A 23,027-nucleotide genomic window follows, 5' to 3' on the forward strand; every position below is an offset into this window, starting at 1 on the left:
TTATTAAACACTTTAAAAATTGATACAAAGAGTGCTCCAGTAAAAACAGCTGACAGCTTTGATTAACACAGCTACATTTCCTTCCTATCCCTGCATCACAGCCATTGTAATTTAAAAAGTAAATAAAACCTTCTCCATAAAGTTCATGAAACTTCTAAAAAACACCTGTTTGTAAATTCAGAGCAAACAGAAAATCAACGTAAAACCTTACTCCCCACAAGTCATGTACCTAAGGTGGAAGGGTCCATACCTGGGAAGAAGCCCCTGCATGTATTGTGCAATTAAATATCACTATATTAAGTTCTCAAACAGGTGTCTCGAGTCACTGCATGACATCCAGACAGAAGCAGCGTGATCTCTGCCTCAGACCATCCCCAGTCTGAATCCCACAACAAACAGGCAAGTGGAAGGAAACAAAACATTATTCAACACCACAGTTTGTTTTCCTTCGGAAGCTACAGCCAAAAGGAGCATCCCCAACAGTCCCATGTGCCACAAAACAAGGTTTCCCATGTGGTAACAGGATCATCTTGCCCTAAGATCATTCAGGCCTAATTTAGTCACATTTTGTGTTGTTATTTTTCTTCTTTTTTTTTATTAAAGTAGGCAAGAGCAAACAGCTTTAAAATCACATTACCTTGTCTCAGTCGACTGTTTGCCAATGTAACAATATAGTATAGTAGTGTATATTAAAGTTCAAAAGTTAGACTTCAAAGCAAAACCCATCGCGCAGAATTATTTATAACCTATAAATCAAGCTGCAAGAAAAGCAGTAGTAAGGGTTTCTGGTTGACTGTTGGGGCAGTGGGGCACATAAGGAGACAGAATCATTTAAACTCTTGAAAGTTTGTCTTTTAACTTTTAGAATGCCCGTGTTCAACACAAATAAAATTACTACTTCCACGTCTATACAAACAGTGGCTGTGACAGCACTACTGGCTGAGCCCAAGTGCCAAGGCATGAGACATGAACATCCTTCCAGACTGGAAACGTTCTGCTTTGAGGGCACAAATTATTGCTCAGTGACAACTATTAGTAGTCGAATTCATTTTTGCAGGATTACTGCCAGGCTCACCAAAACAGGGACTGTGGGCACCTTTCTCTGTCTGCAGCACCTTGGCAGTACCAGAACACAACCAAGATTTGATTTTCCTGGGCTCTTCTGGAAGCAATTTGGGAGACAATGATTAACAACAACAAAATACCACAAAACCTGAAAAGGCTAAGGGAGACCCTCCAAACTGTGGGGGTATTTTTTATTATTTTTTATGCTCAAACTGACTTAGAGTTATGGTATTCTCATAATTTACGCCTCTGCCTTGGATGTAGCTATTAACTGAATGTGTCACTGACCTTGGCTGGATGACAGAGGTAATCATTTCCCGAGGATGAATTGCTCTTGAACAGTTCTTTATTATCAGGCAGGCCTATGATTTCTTTTAAACACCAGCCTTGCCTCTATCTATTCCTCCGGTTTGTTTATTTCAATAAAGCAAATGTATCTCATTACTAAAGAACATGCTAAAAATCTATTTTATTTCCAGCTTGTTGCACTCCAGAGTACAGATTACCTTCTTGTGCTTTCTTGAAAGAGACCTGGATGAGCATTAATGAAAGCTACTGGATTCTTAATATTTCTGAAAAGTGCATTCAACTCATAGGAGCATGTAGGAGGGTTAATCATAGAATTTTATTCTGTTTTTAAGTCTGGCCCAAAAATCAAAGTATTAAGCAATCAAACCCAGCTTATTCCATGCCTAGAAAACTGATGTGGTAAACCTTATCAACATTATCTTTCACAAACAGGCAAAACTTGGCTTTGGCACCAATTAGCCTCTGAATGCCTCAAAATGGGAAGAATCTCCCTGCAGAAACTGTGTCCTTTGCTCCCTTGCCTTTTATTTGGCAATAGGAAGGGGAAGGAATACCTTAAATAAAGTCTTCTAAATTTTAGTATGCAGGTTGCTCAATATCATATGCAAATACTTGATAATATATTGATAAACTCCCCTTACAGTTCACAAGTCTCAAAGGGGCTGAGACAAAAGGTTCTTAGGAAGCTGGGGCCAAATTCAGAGCTGGTTTCCAGTTCTCAGCATTCAAACTAGAGCACTACAGTGGGGAAAGATTTTTTCTGATCATCATTTTACTTAATGATCTTCAGCAAAAGAGCTCTCCACAGACTCATCACGCATTTCCAAGCAGAGCTCCACTCACTGAGACCACTCCTGTCCATAGGACACACTCCCCATTTCCAGTCTCCTCACCCAGGATCCACACACGGCAGCACTCCAGACACAGCACTGTCCCACCAATCCTGTTCTACCAGCGAGATCAAACTCCCCCAGTTCTGCACAAGTTTGCCATTTGCCCAGTTTGCTTCCCTGGCTGTTTGTTTTCATGTATCAGTGAGAAGAAAGAAGCACATCCAGTCCGAATTCTTCAGTCATTGGCAGCTGCTTTAAAACATGAACCTGCTCAGACATCCAAATCAAATCTACAGTGCTGGAAAAGTCATTTCTTTTCAAACTGCAAGATTCTTACCCTAATAACCTTGTGGGGTCATGGTCAATTGATGATTATCGTAGAACACTGCCCAAAAGTAGGTATTTTATAAGACAACAACCGAGACACAAATAGCTTGATGCTGCCTAATGCAAGCAGCAATCATCAAGAACATAAATAGTCAATTTATTTCAAAATTGCCATTACTGACCCAGTAAACAAAGCTCACTCTTGTATATAAACACTTGCTAGTGCAACTGCCTATATTAGACAGTAATTTTAGCCAGCTATTCCATATAATTTTCCTGCCTTTAATGACATTTAACTGCTGGGAATAAGGAGCTATGAGTTGACTCCAGGTTGCCACAAAGCAAATCCATTCTCTGGAACTGAAGTTAAATCACACAGATTTACTGAGCAGCACAAGAAGAAATATCAGAATATTTCAATATTGGAATGCCTCAGTTAATGAAAGTTTAATATTGATAATTTGTGGCATGCCCATTTCAAATCTCTAATTCAAGGACTCATTTCTGAAGGATGGCCTATTGCTGGACAGCTTTGATGAAAGTCAGAAAGCTCTCACTTTCCAAGTGGTCATCTCTATTTCCAGACCAAATCCTCAAAAATAAATTAGGCAAAATTGCCTTTGATGTCTGCTGAGGGAAAAGCAAGTTTTGCAAGAGTAATTAGTGCAGGACCGACAACAGAGGCCCTGAAAGGAGTCAGTCCTCAGAAAAAGCAGTTTCTAAGCTCTCCAGAGGGCAGAACTGCCAGACTATGTGTCTTTCAACAACTCATATTCCCCAGGAAACCAAGTGCAAAACAACTTTGCATGGTAATGAATTGCTGAGATAGGATAACAAGTGGCCAGATGTAGCTAATATTAATCTTTCTTCTGCGTAAACTGGGGTTCCATCATTCTAAGCCAGCACTTCCCAATTCCTTTTTCTGAAACACAAACACTGGTGTCTTTCCTGCAGAGTGAAAAATCCATATTGCACAAGCCCCCCCAGGCCTGAGCAGTTACTACAAAATTACAAACCTCCCATCTCACCCCAGGCCCCCTTCACACAGTGGGACTGGGTGGAGATTTTATCACTCCATCGTGGAAACCATCCCAAAGTGTGGATGGAAATTTTCCCCTCCACTACAATCTGTCTGGAAATCAGGAAAAATGATGCAACATAATCAGAGTTGCACTTTTGGAAAGAAAAACATTTACAAGAAAATAATAAAATAATAACAAAGTCTAACTTTCTTTGGGAAACCTCTGATTTACTGAGGTAACTACAGAACTCCTGTATGTGGCAAAAATAGCTTACACTGTGAATGCCAACAGCCCATTTTCCTTGGTTAATGCATGGAGTCTACAGCTACAGCAGGGAAAAAGAAATTACTGTGTCTGTATCCAGAGAAGAAGACATGAAGCCTAATAAGTCTAACCATGAGACCGAATTGGATAAACTTGCTGTTGACCAGTCAGTACCCTTTCCCTGATTCCTCCTAATGCCTAACTTTTCAAATCTTAGCAAGAAGATTTGTAGGTTCACGTGGCTTAACAGACAGTGCATGTTTCAACAGCAACAATCTTCATTCTGCTTATTAAAGTAGAAAGAGCAGGGTGGAAAAAGAAAGCAATTTCAGTCAAGGTAACTAAATTCTGAGTCAACTGAAGTACAACTTCATCAGAATTACATGTTAGAGTCTGTAAGAACCAAGAGCAAAGCAGGGGCAGCATGTCGCTCACCTCCCGCTCCAACATCCACTTCCCATGTGAAGAAACTGAAATGCCAAGGGTACTGCAGCCCTTCTCCAAGATGAGAAACAAGGAGAGAAGTGATCAGTAAGTGATCAAGGAGCAAGAATACATACTAAGAACTAAAATATCTGCCATCATTCATTGTTAACTCCATTGAGAGAGAGCAAACAGCAGCAAGCTGATGGGAGATGCTGGGAAAGGACATTAAGATCATGGGCCTGGACCTCTGCTGCATGTTCTTCCTGATGGGAGGTATAAGGCGCCCTGGACATGGGCAGGACACACATCATCACTCTAAGCAAAACATTAATGCAAGAACCTACCTAATAGCCTGCAGCAGTTTAAAGCATAACATTTCAGATAACTGCTTCATTTTGAAATCCCCCACCAGAAACATTGCTGGTTAGAAAGCAAAGAAAAGGGAAAGCCTTAGATCTGCAAAGAAGTGATGGCATTTTCAAACAGTTAAAGCACAGGTAACATCAGCTAAGGCAAGCTGGACTTGTCCCTTGAGTTGAAGCTGATACACACTGACTTGTTCTCTTCTTAGTTCCACTAACAGGTTATGTTGGTTTTTTTCTATATTCTTTTTTTCTAGCGATCAAAAGAGATCTACAGGGAACAACAACTCATCAGACCTGCAAGCAGTCATGGTTAATGCCAAAATTCCTGCATTCCTAGGAGCAGACACAGCACAAGACACAGACACTGCCTATTTAAGGCCAGGATAGGTGCAGACTGACGTTTTAATAGGGTGCAACTGTTCAGTCCAGGGACAAGAGCAGTGAAAGGAACCCAGGGAGCCCAGATATGCACCAATCAACTTCAGGCATCTCGTATTCAGTTCTCAGCGAAGAGACAGATGTGCAAGCAGCACATAATTTAGGTTAGAAGTTTATTGTCAACACAATGTAGTTTTAAAATAGCAAGATACTGAACTACTTAGAGGTAGAAGATGAAAAGGAAACTTGCTGGTTGCTAAACTCCAGTAAGGTTGAGAGAGAAAAGATCGTGATCAACAGGGAATGACAGTAAATTTAATAAAAACGGGACAACAATGGGAATTTTGAGATTACAGTGAAAGGAAAGTTTGCTTAAAGGCAGACAGAAACACATTCAAAGAGATGATTTAACACATATTTTCATGAGACAGTCAACATATCTGAACTTCAGCCTTAAAACTTTAATATTTTTTCCCATACTTAGCAATGAATATTTCCTTGTCCACAAAAGGACGTGTAATCAGTGGTACTTCCCCCTACTAAGATAACATCTCACAGTAACAATTATATTGATTATCTGATTCCAGTTCCCTTTGCAGAACAAAGCCTTGGCCTCGAATGCACAATTCTTACCTCTGTATCGTGGTTTATTGTGAATCAAGACCACGATTGAACTGGGGGAAGGAGCTCCCTGGTGCCAGTCTTGCAGGTACATTTAACTACCACCCAGCTTCTTCTCCTGAGCAACACCCAGTGACTGTAAATTAAACCTCCTGCTATGTTTCCTGACTGGGCTTTCCAGGCCCACTTCCATGTTGCTCCTCCTGCAAAAGCAGGGATGAAAGCCAGCCTACAAGAGTCAACTGCTGCACTGGCAGAAACACCATCCTCTCTGACAGCAAAATTCTTCATTACAAGAGACACAGGAGGAATGAACTTGGCTAAATCACCATTTCAGACCTCATTTTATTCCCAGCTAGAGAATACAGATGAAGCCACGCTTCTGGTGCGTAAGAAAAACCAACATCCCACTGTGTCTGTTCCACCTTCTTCTGACTATTTACCCATTACAGAAACACCAAAACCACCCAAAAACCTAGAGCACCTTCACCACCAGCTTAGTGCAGGATCCTGAAGAAGGCAAGATGCCTGAGCCAAAATCCAGACTGCTTTGGCACTATCCTTCTGGCATGTTCCTCTAGGAGAAATTCTTCACAAAATAATTATAGCCCATGTCAACAAATAAATCCAGCAGCAACATCGGGTAAAATGCAAATGGTGTTTGTAATTAACCACTTGTTCTGAAATTACTAATATAATTTCATTTTGTAGATTCATTAATAGCAAATTAAACCAATTATTTTTATTGCTGTACCATAGTTTGTGCTGTGTGCATTATGCAGCTAAATAGCATTGATAAAACTACTACACTGCTATGCAGAATGTAATTAGGATCCCACTTTGCATATGCAATTGCCACAATACTATAACAAAGAATTCACTGATAAACAAGATTCAGGATACAACCACTTGCCCTCTTTCCAATCATTATATTTCATAATGCAATGGCATTGCTCAACTCAGCTTTTAAATATCTTAACAGAGAATAATGAACTTAAGATGTTCTGGAAAGCAGAGCAGGGAACACTGTGTTGATAACAGTACCGGGTTCTCATGGCAAGAATGAGCTAGTAAAGTCTAGGACATTAAAAAAAATCATTGTATGATAAGAAAAACCCCGTGTTTATGCTACATTAAGTTTGTTCATTCTCCTTTCTGTGCATGTGTCTTATTTCCAATGCATCATAGCTGAGTATTTGGACTTTACTTCATTATTCCACCAAGTCATAAAATGGAGAAAACCAAGACCAAACTGTACTGCAAAATGACGCACTCCTGAATTCCTACTTTCTATTTTTTTTTTCTATTTTTTAATTGAGTCTAATAAAGTTTGCCTGAGGGCACTGAACACAAGGAAAAATACTCTGAAATATGCAGGCTTGCAGAGAATTGGTAGTTCACCACAATTTCATTTTCACAACCAAAAAAAAGAAAGGACAGCACAAACTAGGAGGGAGAACCCTGGAGATACCCATGGCCTCACATACTTTGAGAATGACTTGAAAAACAAGTTACAGTATATTCTATACTGCATACTGAGGGCTGGCAGCATAAGGCACAAAATAGAAAAGGTTACTCAAATTATACCCTATACAAATGGCACCACATGAATTCTGTTGTCTTAAAAAAATAGGGTGTTTTTTTCTTAAATCACTACTGCATCAACACATTTACTTGGGTTTCATTTCTGCCACTCAGGAATCACTGCAGTCCTACGTCCAACTCCCTTCCTGCTGCAACCAAAGACATTTTACCATGGCTGTGCCTTTTTTTTGTTTTTGTTCTTTTTGCTAATGTTTGGGATAATATTTTACAGAACTGTGGTACTTCTGGAGGTGCGTCCATCTCACCAAGTTACACACTTGCAGTGCTTTTCTATTTTATTTACCTCTTTGCCTCTCCTCCAGAAGGAGACTGTCCAAACAGTGAGTGGAGGGGAAAAGATGGGTCACTGAAAAACACCCTGGAATGGCTCAAGAGCCTCAAGTGCCCACAGAATTTTGCTACATTAATTCAAATCACAGTCCTCAACTGCCATAGTCTGAACTATATCAGGATCTAGAAAGGCACTGAATACTTTCTTTCCAGTCCTTTCTCCATGGTATTACCCATGCTGCTACACTGCAGCTGACAGTTGCTGTGGGGAAGGGCCATCTACCCATGCTCTTCACGGGTACAGACTTTCTGTCAATTATAAACATACACATGGAAAGAAAGGAAACTCCCATTTCCAGAATATACCACTTGATATTAAAAGCAAAAGCTTCTGTCACTACTTAAGGGAGAAACAGATTGGCAGAGACAAAAATCAAGCCAGGAACTACAGAACAGCAGCTACTTTTGGTTAGAGTTCAAATTCCTTACTTTGTCATTAAACGAAGTAAAACTCTGCATGATTAATTAATCTAAGTTTTTCCAACTTGAGTAGCTGCTTATAAAGATTAGCTTCTCAAAACCTTTAACCTATCATTAAAACTTAAAAAGCATTACCAAAACAGTCACCAATTCACTGCGATATGGTGAGACATCACCCTCTGCTCTGGTGGTAGCAGCACTTTTTAAACATTACAATTCCCAAAGCACTGTTGTCCCACAAGTCTTACACACAAGGGACAGACTTGAGAAGACTCCCTCCCAAAAAAACCCGAAGTTGTTTTTAGAAGTGAAGTTCACCAGTAACACACTGAGCAAAGCAATACCACCACACTGCAAGTGCTTCTCATCTTGAAAAGACTTTACAATATTAAGCTGGCATCGTTATCCCTTTTTTATTGAACGAGGCACAAAAGGATCAGTAACATGGCAAATGTCTTAACATTTGCTGGAGACAGAATTTAGATATGACACCCTGTTCCTTATCCTCCTTGCAAGGCTCCACAGCTTCACATTTATCCTATTATTTACATGAAAATACAAAGCCTACTCACATTAGAGTATCTTTGTGCCAAAGGAAAGTGAAAATGTTTTAAAAATACCATGACAGCAGCCAGCAAAACCTTCACTGAACAGCTTCTAGTACACACCAGCATCTCAAGCTGGCCTGTAAAATTAACTTCTTGTTCTTTCTAGATGACCCTATCTAGAACCAGAACTAGGGTTAATACATTTAAAAAGAACTGCAGTGTCCTATTTTATACTTCAACTGCCACCAAATCTGTCCAGCATTTAGAACTGAAATACTGACTAGTTCCCAGCACAGGAGCCTGTAACATCTAAAACCTACCTGTTTCTAGAAGGTTTTGGAAAGAAAACGTGTCTTCAAGAATAAAAACAGAATAGTAACTCTTTTTTCATAGCACTCCCATTTTGAATCATCAGATTAATCCCCAGAGTGATTTCACTCATTAGAATGGGTTTGGCTGATTATCTTTGACCTGAGCTCTACTACTGCCACACCAGTGCTTGTTGATTTGTTAATTAAAAGTGCAAATCCATCAAACTAGTCAGAAGATGAAAAACCTCCTCAGAAATGGTAGTCTCTATTGCTGCTCATTTTTGCATGCCTAAAGCCAGTTTAGTACACAGGAGAGCAAACTATAAAGGACAATTTCTTTCTTTATGCAAGAGCAATGAGCAATGAGTAATAAAAGGTATCAATTATTCACATGGCTTCCCAGCAGTTTAGAATTTCAAGAGGAAAAAAAAAAGAGAGATAAGAAGCTATACTGCTTTTGAGTAGAAAGCAAAAATTGTTTGGTGAAATGCAGAGATCTCTGTATGGAGCATTTGGCTACATACATTTGGAAACCAGAAAAACATACCCATCTTGGGGGTTTTCCCCAATTTCTTAATAATATGGATCCTTTGCCAAAGTATAATTTCCAGAATTGAAAGCTAAGATCAGAGAAGGCACTGAATAAGCTCAGACTTGGCATTATCAAGCCAAAAAATATTGCCTTGAAAGAGCTTATGCATCTGGGAATGTTGAGAAACCACAGCTGGCCCTTTGGCTCCTTGGCTTGAGTCACTGTACTTACACACCACCAGCTGAACATCTGAAGGGGAGTTGCTGCCACAGGTGTGGGGCTTGACTTCAGCTTATTGATGTTGAAAACACGGGATATATCGGACAAAGCAGCTCCTTGTGGGGTTTGGGGGGTCAGAGGGTTGGGGTTTCTGTTTTACAGAAAGAGGTAAGAGACACTAATGAAAGGAATGTGAAAACTGAAAGTGTCTGAAACGGTTCAAAATGTTTCTTTACCCTCACTGAGTAAACCAACGAAGGAAACCTTTGCACAGGAATGCAGATTGCACCTGTTAGAATCGAGGTTAGTATTAAAAGAGTTAATGAAGTAAATCAAAGAATAAAAACTGGTTTGCATTCAAGCAGTTGCCACACTCAGGGTAGTTTTATGACGGGGTTTGCAAGAGCTGAAAAGCAAAGACATACGAGGTTTCTAAGGCTTGAAAAGGTAACCACCCTACCCCATCAGGCATCTGATAAATTTGTCCATTTTAGCTCTTCTTAACAGAAGAGACTCAATAAAAGACTCACTTCTGTTTTCTTCTTTCCCAAAAGTCCTTAAATTATTACATTGTAGTGGTTCAGAATATTGATAGAAACATGCATTTCTCTAAATAATAAAATATTTTTAAAGAGAGAACAGGCCAGCTTTCCTTTATGGTATTTTCTTAACAAATTCAAGAGGGGAAAAAAGGATATCAAGAGTTTATGAAGTGTTTAAACATAAAACCAAGAAATTATAGATAAAGTTCCAAACCATTAATCCATTATATGCTGTGAATTGGACAACCCCAGTGAGATATTTCCAGAAATGAATCGAGCAAAGCCATCAGCAAATAGTTAACACTCTGAACCTCTGAAACACTCCTTGATTCAATTCAAGCTGCGAACCTCTATGTTTAGAAGCTAATTTACACTGGAATCTTCAATTTAATCATCTCTTCTCATGCATTTGAAAAAGGATGACTTTACTTCATAGTCTAAATTAACTTTGAAATTTTTGCTACACATCGTAATATAATATCTAGTCAGATATGCTGATCTTACCTTGAAATAAATTAATTGCTTGATTCCTCCTCTTAATATTATCCTGATGCTGATAACATTTCCCCAGGCAGCATTATGAGCTGCTCTGGTTTTTGTTCAAATAGGTTAGAATGTGTATAAAACCACATAAAGATCAGTAATTGTAGGGAAAAAAACAGTTTTTAGATAGGAGGCAAGAAGAAAGAGAAGAGAAATAATTTTCTGTTTGATCAAAAGTTCACTGATTTCAAACTAAGTAAACTAAAGGCCACTGAACTAAATAATAAAATTTTTAAAAAGTTATATTTGCAACCTGAGGGTAATGGTGAATTACCCTTTTGTCGGTGTTGTTGTTACTTTGAAGTCAATAAAATATCTACCTGTGCCATTATTTACATCACACTTACTGCAAGAAGTCTCCCAAAGTGATTAGCTATTCATTTCCAGAAGTGCTCTGAAGAATCCTCTGGAAGGGAAAATTCCAAGAAGTCTAGATGTTCAGGCAATAAATAAAGTGGGAAGTCTATCATTTTCTCTTCCTCAAGAAACAAATTCTGCAATCAGTAACAAGAAATTAAAAAACCCCAATCAATATGAAGAGAGCCTTGCTATGCTTCAGACTATGGAGGCAGATGTGTTTCTTCATAAGAGTCCTCCAGTTCAGGAAGAAAAATGTCAAGTATGAGCATGATCTAGAGGGGTTATTCTTGTTCAACATTTAGGGAACAGCAAGTTATTTGATCCTTCTACACCAAAGTCTTGACTTTCACACAGTCACAAAACAGTCAGGCCCCCTCTTAAGAAACTAACCCAGTGTGACATCAGAATACCTTATTATTTGAACTGGTTTATCCTCACCATGCTGGGCTCTACCAAACCACAGGAGTTCACAACAAGGACCTTTGCACAGAACAGAAATATTTTATGAAGACTAAGAAACTTTGCAAAAGGAAACTCTATGGAAGGACATTTTAAAAAGAAATGGTTTTCGGGGTGTGGGGTTTGTTAATTTAAGTCTAGAGTAGGAAACTGTCCATGCAGTAGAATCACACACTTTTTGGCAAACTGGAATAACAAAGTTGAGGTATCTCCACAAAGTACACCAGTCCACGGGCTGAAGCAAAGTTTTGCTAATTCTACAGGATATTTCCCTCTTTCATTAAAGAATAAGAAAATTCAGTGTATTCCAAATCTGTGGAATTCTCAATTTCTTTACAGTATGTTCATGTTAATGTTAATATATTCTCACTTATTCCTCCCAAATTAGTAACCAAAATGTTGAGCTTTGACAATTGGTGAAGCTTTGCTCCTCACTCAAAACATGATGTTTATCAGCATCACTCAGCTCCCGTGGTAATCAGCTGCAGCCCATCCTCTCATGAGCCCCAGCCACCAGCAGTTCACCAGACAGAGAAATGACTGAACACAACTCAGGTCAATCTGCAGCAGCAGCAGCAGGGAGGAGGAAGACACATTTGCTTCCAGCCAACCATGAAGACATTTAAGATCAACCTACACCTTTGTCAGAACAGCTAAGTTGTGTTTAATTCGCTGTAACATTAATAAAATCATCAGAATCTATAACTTTCAGGTCATTGGCAAACTGACCTCTGTGAGCTTCTTTTTACTATTAAAGTAATGCTAGTAAATTATAGGAGTGTCCATGCACACAACTCTTTTTTGTGATTAAGTAACTCTAAGCGCATTTGAAAACAAATATATTTCTGCCTTCAGGAAAAGAAAACAGAACTAATTCTAATAAGCAGATATCTGGCTTGCAATTTAAGGGGGGGGAGGGAGAAGCTATGGGTAACAGATGCAGGAAATTCAAATACATGTGAACTACTTGGAATGAGTACTTGGCAAGTCCCAGAAAGTGAAAGGCTCACATGAAAGAGTTATTTCCCAAATGGATTCCTACCCCACAGCCTTTGCTGTATGCAGGAATTGAATTGTATAGGTATAGCAGCAAAATGACTAATGACCCTTGATGTTAGAATTTATCATGTCCTTCATGCACACACAATCACGTTTTGGGTCTTTTGTAATGCAATAGCAAGCAGGCAGTAGAAGTGGGGAGGGGAAAAGGCACAAGGAGATGCATGGAAACTACACAAAGAAATAATTTCATTGTAATATTGAGTGGAGTACGAAATGAACACAAGATAATACTGACAGAAGAGTCTAGCAAGGCTTGAACCACCTATTCACTGAAATTGCCCTAACTGGAAAAAAATGTAAAGAAAATTTTTTCAAAAAAAATTAAATTACATTTAATCTGTTCAGTGACAGCTTAAACACCAGAAACAATAATTAATTTCAGGGAGAACATGAGATGTTTCCTCTTAAAGGGGGAGTGTCAAATGCAATTGACCCTCAATTTATACAGAATCTCATCACTGAGTAACAGATTTCCTCTATTTTACAAAAGTATAGTTTAACAATTAATACAGGAAGCCCTTGGCCTTCCAGTCCATGCAGCACAAACAGGGCTGTGGTTCCAGTGCTGTGCCAACATCCAAGGAGTGAAGCTCCACAGGAGCCTCTCAGAGGGGAATCCTCCTCTGCCTCTGGAATTCCTCTCCCACATTCCCTGTCCTCCCAGCCACGCTCCCTCTGCTCAGCTCTGGCAGCGCCACATCCCAAGGGGAGCACACCTGGCCCAGCTTGGGCCGAATGAGTTCAGGGAGAGTTCAGAGCCACCAGAGTAGGGAGAGCAGAGGGACAACGCCCCTGCCACTGGTAAGAAATAGTCAGAGCATCTCAGCTGTCCCAGAGAATTCCCCCTGAAATGCAAGTCACTGACAATTATTTCAGATTTCAAAGTTCAAGAAACGGAACAGGAAACGAAGTTAAGCACCTGTTATTTTAAAAAGTACTTTTTGCAACTGATCTTATTTCGTCAGGAGTGTGGTTTTAAAAAATTCAAGTTCAGCTGTAAAGACAAGATCACACCTATCATGGTACTGAAACACAGCAACTTGAGACAGACTGTCCAGAGCAGATTACAAAGTTTGTGATCTCAAAGCAATGTTCATTATTTCAGCTGGCCATGTACAACTACAGGATTAGCTCTGACTTCAGGACATTTTCCTTTAGACACAGTCTGCCTCCTACATCTCTCAGGAAAAAAAAAAAAAAAACAGGACAGAAAGTCATTCTCAGACCTTGAGAGTCAGATTTCTGCTCACCCCAAAAGAAAAAAAAAAAGGCTGGAACACGTGTTAGTCTCAATCCCAAGCGGCTTTATTGCACTTCATGAGAGCAACAGCAACCTTGCCTTTAATCCAAATCTAAGACTCAACTGCTCCTCAGCCAGAGTGCATCATTAATGTTTGGAACTCCAAAATCTCCTAACTGTGTGTAACCCAGGATGGCACAGCCTGGCAACATTAAACACTTCTGAGTTGAGATTGAAACAGTACAAGTTGTTTGTATTTAGATCAGGTTTTGTTCTCCAGTAAAACCAGCACACCCTACAAATATGACCAAGAGATGCTACAGCACAAATTAAAGAGAAATGAAAATAATTAACTGGAGATGTAAACAAGTTCCATTTTGTTTCTTTTCCAGGAAAGGGAAATAAATATCAGACCAGGATATGCCTCATGGTTGAAATTCTATACATACTGAGAATTAGCCAAAAACCAGCTACTATATCAAAACTATAAAATAGGCTGCAGATGGGAAGAACAAGTGACCCTTAAACTTTAGTTTAACTGCATATTACACAAGACAAATTGGACAAGCAAAGCAATTTGCTTTGCAGAATTCACACAAAGAAATGTTATTTGCAGAAAGCTAAAAATGTTCTCCCAATATTGCATGGTATTTGGATTATCTATTATATCGAGAGGCAAAAAAAATTAAACATCTTGAAAATCAGTTCCATGAAAAGAAAGTTTCTGAGGAACAATAAGAGTGGCTCCAAATTGAACTTCATCAAAAAACAATAAAATTGCTCTAGTATCAAAATTCAAATGGGAAAAGAAACGCAAGATATAAAGGTTCTCAAACTATTTCTTGTAAATTAGAAATAAAACCTTTCATGTGTTCTTTGCTGGATATTTCTGTGCAGCAAGGACCAGAAGTACCAGAACATCAGTCATCATCTAACACAAGTTCTGTAAAGGATTGTTAAAACTGCTACCTATGATCTACAGTTCCTTTTGAACAGAAAGATAAATGTGTTGAAGAAATTAAGAACTGGCTAAAACCAAGTCAGTATTGAAGACTCTGGAAGCTGTAAGGCTGTAGGAAGGAAAAAATTCCTAGCAGGGATAGTTTCAAGTTAAATACTCTAAAAAAGAAACAAAAGCTGAGCAGGGAGCAGTCACAGCATGAGACAGTTCTCACAACAAAACTTCCTAGTCAAAGCTTGTTGTCATGTTTTTGAACTACATTCAGAAAGCCTGAAGACCTATCTACAACTATTGAATCAACCCAGAATGGTTTGGGTTGGAAGGGACTTGAAAGATCATCAGTATCTCAGGAGACTTCCCCTCTGCAAGAGGAGATCTCCTCAGGCAATACTGATGTGGCTTCATTAATTTATTGCTATTAAAACTGAGTTAGAAAATGGTGGAGTTCAGTTCTTAGAACCCATCAGATTCTTATAGGCATATTTTCTTTTCTTTTTTGAGAATTCCAGGCAAAAATCTAAGCTGCTCTCTGTATCAGCCAGAGTGTCCTAAAAACATAAATAAAAAGGACAAATTCCAGTGCAATAGAAGCTTAGAGGCAAATCTCACTTTGCATGAATTTGCTGGTTTATACATCCTGAGGAGCACTTCAGAGTATCCTTTGAGCAAGATAAGACTACTTCAAACACACTTGCCCATCTGCTCCTCACCCCCACACTGATGTGCTCCTCCTCCCTGTCACAGTTCAGGCTCGGTTATCCACCACCACTGACAGGGCTGTTCATCCACAGCTCACCTCCCTGCATTCAGCTCAACCTTATCTTGGCTACACTTATTTACTGCTGCTGCTGCTCCTCTGAGACACGGCACAAGTCAGACAAGGTTTCACAGAGTCCTGAGCCCTTTATTTCAGAAGCTCACAGGGAACACAGAGTGCTGCTTCACTTACTGGGTGACCAGAGAGAGCAGTGAACCCCTCACTGAGCACCTGGCACGTGTGCCCAGGCACCAGAGGCTGAACAGCCGGGTGATGGGAAGGGATGTGATCACCCCTTTCTCAGAGAGGAAAAATACATTTCCTGCTTTCTATTCACTGTTCTAACAAGGTGCAACTGCAGCCCTGGTTATTACAGTAGGGTATAATGGGCACCTGCGTGTCTGTACAGAAGGGGCCCCAGTTGTCCCTGTGTCACGTGTAACTCATCAAACACAAGCACACGAACATGGCACGTTAAACTCGCTGGACTGGAACACCTTTTGTGAAGGTCAGGCCTGTCCTCTGCGTGCTGGGCAGTCACAGCACCCTGCTTCTTCCATCACAGAGGAAGCTGCTCTATGGCACTCCGAGTTAATGCAGCCCTTCCTCAATTTGTAACGTCAGGGGGATCATCACAACATCGCAGAAAAACTGTAAAGGAGCTCAGTACATAATCTCACATGTCCCTTGATTCCTTTTTTCCTTTATATTTACATCCAGTTGAAGAATCCTTGAGCATTAATACAGCCATCAAACCCTCTCCTGGACACATGAATTCACAGCTTTTCCAAGGCATGACCACTGAATCATGTCAGAATTTAGACACTGAATGCCAGCTGCATCACTTTTTGTTAATCCTTTTGTTCCTTTAGCCCAAGGCTAGTATTTCTTTTGATCAATATAAATCTTTCCTGTCATCTTATTTTTACTGTCACTCTGTGAACTGGATTTATGTATTATGCTGCTGAGCCAATATCTTCATTTATCCCCGGTGCTGCAGCCCTGTTCCTCCTGACAGGTACCCTGTGAATATATCATTATCAATCTCTCTGATCCTCCCAGGTTTGTACATAAATTCACCTCTCAGGAATTGACTTCCATAAAGTCGTAAGTCCCACCCCATTAAATGCCACCTGCAGCAACTGAGGCTTTAGTGGAAAGCAGCACAGCTGAGAGATGTGTTGGTTGTGTTCTGTGGTAAAGAGAGACACTCAGCAACAGTTAAGTGGGGACACCACGAGTCCAAAACACGGACAACTGGAAGACCCAGCTAATTTTCACACCCATCCAAAGTGCCATTTACCTAGTGCAGCACCACTTCCCACTTCATACCAGAACACCTCTTTATACTTTTATAAAAATACAATTAAATATTTATAGGAAAAAAAATAAGTTCTTAATTTTCTACACTTAGCATACAGTAACTATAAGACAATTATTGGTATGTGCAACAGTTTGACCTCACAAATCTGTGCATGCATACAAACATGGAGCTGAGTCATTCCAAACAGCCACTCCAAACATTGCCATTCCAAACAGCTGGAAGTTCAAGGGGCTGTTCCCAGCACTTTTCACATCAGCTAAACAGAACCCCAGTTAGGGGGGATAATGAACACAGCTTTCAGAAACGTTGTTGTTACTGGGACAGATTCATTGCTGGAATAAACAATAGTTATGCTATCAGAGTATTATCACTCTTCATAGTGCAACACATTTTTCACTAATTCAGAAAACACTTGGAAGTTGGTGCCTTTCTGTGATTTTTCTTCTCCATCCTTCTCTCATACACTCCAGAAGATATCAGGCATACAATTATGCAGCCAAAGGAAACAGATTCTGGCAATATTTAAATACCAGCCCTAATCAAAACTTTTTTTTCCCCCCTCATCTTACTCACTGCTAAATACTACTGCTCTTGCCTTTTGTTCTCTGGGTAATAAGCCCGTATGCAGAAACAAATACACTGGTATAAATACAGACATAAATGTGTAAGACAAATTGAAATATGCATTTCCTTCCAACCCACCCAGAAGAGGACAAATTCTGGAAACCACGTCCTAGTCTTTATAATCCCACACTGTGATAACAGAGTAACCCCCACATGGACACTGGCTTCTGGGTTTGCTAATTGAAGCCAATATTACCATTTCAGGCCATTCATGAGCACCTCTGAACCAGAAAAACTTCCAGAATTACCAATCTCACATCAGGCAGCTCAGACGTTATTCATGACTCAGCCACAAACCCCACCACAGTTGTTGACTTGAGCAGCTCTCAGTAGCTTTTCTTACATTTATTCCTTTCATTTCCTAATTCGATCTAATTTTTGTTTAGGGGCATTTGGGGTTTTGCTTTGTGGAGTTTGGTGTTTTATTTAAAGCCAAACATTTTCAAGGTGTTTCTGCTCAATTCACCAAACCTTCCAAATCTCATCAAAATGCCCATTTCTTTTTTCACCAGATAAGTTCTGTCCTTGTTCCTGAACACTTCCTTACATTAAATAATATCCCTCTTGAATGTTATAGGCCAGGACAACACTATTTAACATGGTAACTGAATGCTTGATCAATATTTCAAGAGAGAAAACAAACACTAGAACCAGGAGCTGTGTCGAGTCTATTAATGGGAGGAAATCTCTAAAAGCCAAGTCAGGATAAAATCAACAACTTACAGCTATAACAGCGGGTAAGTAGATAGTTTAATTACTAAAAATGCCAGTCAAGAAGTGTTCTTGTTTACAGCAGCCACTTCTTCTGGGGGGGTTTTATCCTTCTTCTTCTTAAAACAATTTATCTTATTCTGCAAACAACGGCATACAGGTGGGTTTGTGGCTGGTTTTGTGTGTATGTGAACAGCAAATGATAAAACACTACTTCTAATGCCATTTTCAGAGTATCAGATCATTTCATTTTATTGATGACAATCTTGAACAACCTTTAACACTAGATCCTTGTACTGTTTCTCTTCTGAAGCTCTAATTAATTAAAAAAGTAAATTTTATTTTAAAGAAATCAGAGGTAAATATAGTATGTATTTTTTTCAGTGCTATATATTATTAAAAAAAAACCCTGCAGTAGTTCAGCAGGATTATTAAGGAGGCTCCCAGTAAAAAGCTGTCACAGTGAGAAAAGAGTAAATAATAGACTGTCCATCAAGCCAAGTGAGGCTTCACTCTGCAGTGAAATGCACTCTGCAGCAGGTGTAGATCAAGAGTCACTTTCTGGAGCATGAATGGATGAAAACATATTTATAAATCCTAATACTTACTAATTCTGGATTTGTATACTCTCTTCTGCACAGGGAAGGGTTTACAAGTCAGCTCCAGCATATCTGTTTGAGCAGCTCTTGTCGTGAAGGAAATTTTTACAAATTATAAATATTGAATGTTTGTTGAAATTTCCAGTCTTTGGAGATCCTCATTAAAAGCTGGATTGTACTCCTATTTATTATTCAAGGGGCATAATCAGTGAACGCCTTAACTTTATTTAACATCTAAAACACAGAACAGAAAATAACCATTGGTTTAAATGGGACCTATTTTAACTATGACTGTAACCAAGACAGTTCCAGTGTTAATAATTCAATGTTAGTTAAAAACCAGTCTCTTATGATTGATTTATACAGACTGAAGTAGGCATGTGTTTTATGCTACAGGTGGATGTGAGGTCGTAAGAAACCACTTTACAGTCTTCGCAGAAGTACAGTGTCAAAAAGGTCACCTGTGCTAAAGGATCTTTTGGATTAGTCTTTCAAATCAATGCATGAATTAAAGGCAATTTACATATAAATGGGCTAATACTCTGGCTTTGAAATTAGATGAATTTTTAAGAGATTTAAGAAACAGCAGAAAAGGTCAGTTAGGCATTAAGTATACATAATGCAATTTTTAAAATCTGCTTGTCTTGGACCTACATGTTTCTGGTTTGTTAATATTATGTATTCATAGCCTGTTGTGCTCAGAAAGGTGCTGCCAACTATTTGTGAGCAACTGCAGGAAAACTATTCACGCCTGAGACATCAGATTGCAGGGATGGTCTAAAACTCAGAGTGAAATTATGTTACAATTAACATATTTTGAAAGCATTATTGTCTTGATGAGGCAAGACTAAGAAGCTTTAGTCAAAGTCAGTGCAGATTTATATATATACTGGAAAAACCAACAACTGAATCTTAGAGATTCTTCTCATATGACTTTTTATTTTCTTTGCCCTACAAATCAAGGCTCCAGTATGGATTTGTTTCTCTCCCCTTGGACCTTTATGGCAGGAATGTCTTATTCATCCCTGCACAGCAGAACCTGCACTGGATTTTATTGCGCCCCACAGCCAAAATGCCTCCCACAGATAAAAGCAAGACCTGACAATTAACCTTTGGGTTTGTGTGTGTTCATGTGTGGGGATGTCTAAACAATCTTTTGCAGTCGGGATTTTTCTTCTTCAGCTTCAGGAAGAATCCTTAAATCTCCTGTATTGTTTAAGGTGGGCATTATTTCCTTAGATACTTGTTTATATTATTGTCTCTTCCCATAAAGGTGTCATAACTAACTCCTACACGCTGCTGCTTTTTCACCACAGTACCCCTTGCTGATGCCCCATTACTGTGCAGAGTTAGGAAGCGACAGTGATCTCCCTCTTACACATCTGTGTGACTACAGACAATGTTCAACTTGCTATTCATGGATGGCACAGAAGCCAAACACAGTTAAAAAATGGACACAAACAAAATCCCCTCTGCTTGCTCAAACCTGCCAAGTAAACTCCAGCACTGTCCAAATGCAAACTCACAACACGGTTCAGTCCTGAAGCCCTTTTACTAACGGTGCTTCTGCCTTCTCTGTGTCTGTAACAACGACTTGATCCTTTGCAAAACTGGGATAAAACATAGGCAGTGTATTTAAGTTTTTCCCAACTGAGTTTGGGATAAAAAGAGGGAAATATTATTTCCAGGATTAAATAAGAACAAAAAACCAAAAAAGAATCTCAGAAAAGAAGCAGTGACAGTAAACTACCAAGCAATACTGACGCCCAAGACTGGCTTCTGATGGGACATGAGAAACAGCCAAAGTACTTCTCTAAAAGCAAAAAAAAAGAAATAACATTTTAAAGTAAAAGGACTGCTTGCTAAAATGCAAGAAGAATTAGCTTTTGCTGTGCTGAAAAATATAAGACTCCAGATTTAGTTTTACTTCTCACTATCCTACTCTGATTTGATTGGTAAAAAATTAGACTCATTTCCCCAAGTCATGTCTCTTTTGCCATGATGGTAATTGGGCAGTGATCTCTCAATGCACTCACTCGGCCTTTCATCATCTCTTCTCTGCCCTGTCCAGCTGAGCAGGGGGAGTGATGGAGTGGCTTCGATGTGCACCTGACAGGCAGCCATGGCCAACCCACCACAGTCCTACAGTATTTAATAATTACTGCATTATTAATAATAGCACTGAAAAACCAGCATGTGTCACAGACATTACCAACGCTGTTCTTGAAGAGATACAAACCCATTTATAACAAAGTTCATAATCCTCCCATGCAGTTAATTTTGAACATTACAGAATTCTAAAGAAAATATGATTATCTAATCAACCTGAAGACAGTTTCCTTAGAAAGCCTGTTTTCTATCATACTGTGCAGTGCAAAACTGAATTTTATGTGATAATTATTAAATTGGTCCCTTCCCTTAGAGGAAGCAAAAGAAATCAACAGATGCTTGCAATGAGCCCTGCAGCAAAGCACAACTAAAACCAAGAAAATGGGAGAGTTTGAGTCAATTGCAGAAGATAAACAATGAAGAGAAGAGCACAACCCTCTGAAGACTCAAGGCAGCTTTGCTTTGGGGATAAAAAAAAAAAAAAGGAAAATATTTTTATTTTAAAATATACAAAAGAGTCAAAAGAGGGAAGTGCTCTGCAGTAATTTGATATAAAATTTGGATATTACAGAAAGCGCTGACCACCAAGGAACAATGGACATCTAGTTCCTATGAAGGTATTAGTGCAGGAGAGACTCCTCATCACAAGAGCTAACTGGGCCATCAAGGATAAAACAAAATTATGATCACTAAAAAGATCTTGAGCAACAGTTTTAAAGAAGAATCTGAAGACTCTTCTTGTTCTCTTTCAATGGTAAATTCCTTCCTACAGAACCCAAAATAGCTTAAGCCAATTACAGATTTACCTTGACAAATTACCGTTCTGTGGAGATACTTACAGAGCAGGTAGATCATCTTGTACAGAAATTCAGTTGATAAAAAACCCAGATTGCTTTCTTTTCTGTAACTGACTTTTTCCTAGTGCAGATTATGCCCAAAAATGGGGTTATTTCTTTAGCTGCCAATTATACAGAAACATCTTTTGTGTAAAAGGCACCATGAAAAAAACCCTGAACATTTAATCCTATATTACTGTGCAACAAATACAACCTCATTATCCAATTTTGAATGGTTTCCCATATGAACACGCTGTGAGTCAGAGGACATTATCTATTGCACATATATATATATATATATATATATATATGAGACTGAAAGCACACGTGGAACAATGTTCATGTTTCCAATCACAGCTCAGAAGAAGAATGCAGAAAAAAAAGATACAAAGACATCACTCAATCATGCAGGTACTGGAAGATCTGGGATTAAGACAAACCCTCAGAGGAATGAGACCTAGACTTCAGAAAAATAAATTAACAGTTACACAAGAATTTTGTAAAAGAACAAGAGGTGTTGTTTATAAGACTATAGAAACTTGTGTCAAATATAACAACAAAGGGCATGAACTGAAGCTAAGGAAAGGTCATCTTCAAAGGGAATGTTGGAAGAAATGCTTCACACAGTGAATAGTTGCAAAGGAAAATAACCACTCTGACAAGCTTTGCAACAAGTGATATAAACTTTAAGAGATGACAAGTGTGTGAAAGACAGTTATTGTGCAAATATAGAAAGAGGGAGAGAGAGAGACGTCTGGCCTTTTCAAAAATAGAGTTGGCATCCCTCTGTCTGTAAATCACCCACAGCACATCCCTGTCTGCTGCCTCCCCAGCTCACTACAAGAGAAAATTGACACCAAACCCGACTGAGGGATCTAACAAGATCCTGACAGCTGAAATGGGTCTTAGAGATTCCATCTCCAAATGTTATTGCCTGAACTTACTCCTTTCAGTGAAGGAATAAATCTTGTCCCATCTATTTCAGATCCTTCATTCCTCTTGTAATGATTCTTCTACTCTAACAAGTTTTGATTCAATAATTTGGGTTTTTTAAACCAAATGTATAATCTTAAGTGACTACCCATCAGAAAGATACTGAAGTTACATATTAGAAAGCTTATAACTTTCATCTTCCATCATCTGGATATTACCCCAAATCCCACATCTTTACAAGTCAGAATGAAAATACAATTTTCATCAATTTTGTGAAATATCAAGTTGAATACTACTTTTGAATATTACAGTTATTACGTTTTAAGTTCTTACCAATTGAAGAAGAGACAAGGGAAACTGTCCTAATGCAGGTAAGCCTCTGAGGAAATCCA

The 23,027-nt window shown here is 39.0% G+C and overlaps 1 protein-coding gene across 3 annotated transcripts in view; it reads right to left on the bottom strand.

Moving 5' to 3' along the window:
- The window catches only part of FHIT (fragile histidine triad), a 536,395-nt gene that overhangs the window by 430,369 nt on the left and 82,999 nt on the right, over positions 1-23,027 (bottom strand). The window contains exon 1 of one of the 3 annotated variants that reach the window (XM_027882372.1): positions 10,622-10,641. The exons of the other annotated variants lie outside the window; for them this stretch is intronic. The gene's annotated coding sequence lies outside the window, so the exon portion shown is untranslated. Of the gene's footprint in view, positions 1-10,621; positions 10,642-23,027 lie in introns of those variants that run through there. 3 annotated transcript variants of the gene reach the window in all.

This window comes from Empidonax traillii, unplaced genomic scaffold, assembly GCF_003031625.1.
Source record: "Empidonax traillii isolate 1590-97213 ecotype Southwest subspecies unplaced genomic scaffold, ASM303162v1 scaffold104:size2570737, whole genome shotgun sequence".
Lineage (NCBI taxonomy): Eukaryota > Metazoa > Chordata > Aves > Passeriformes > Tyrannidae > Empidonax > Empidonax traillii.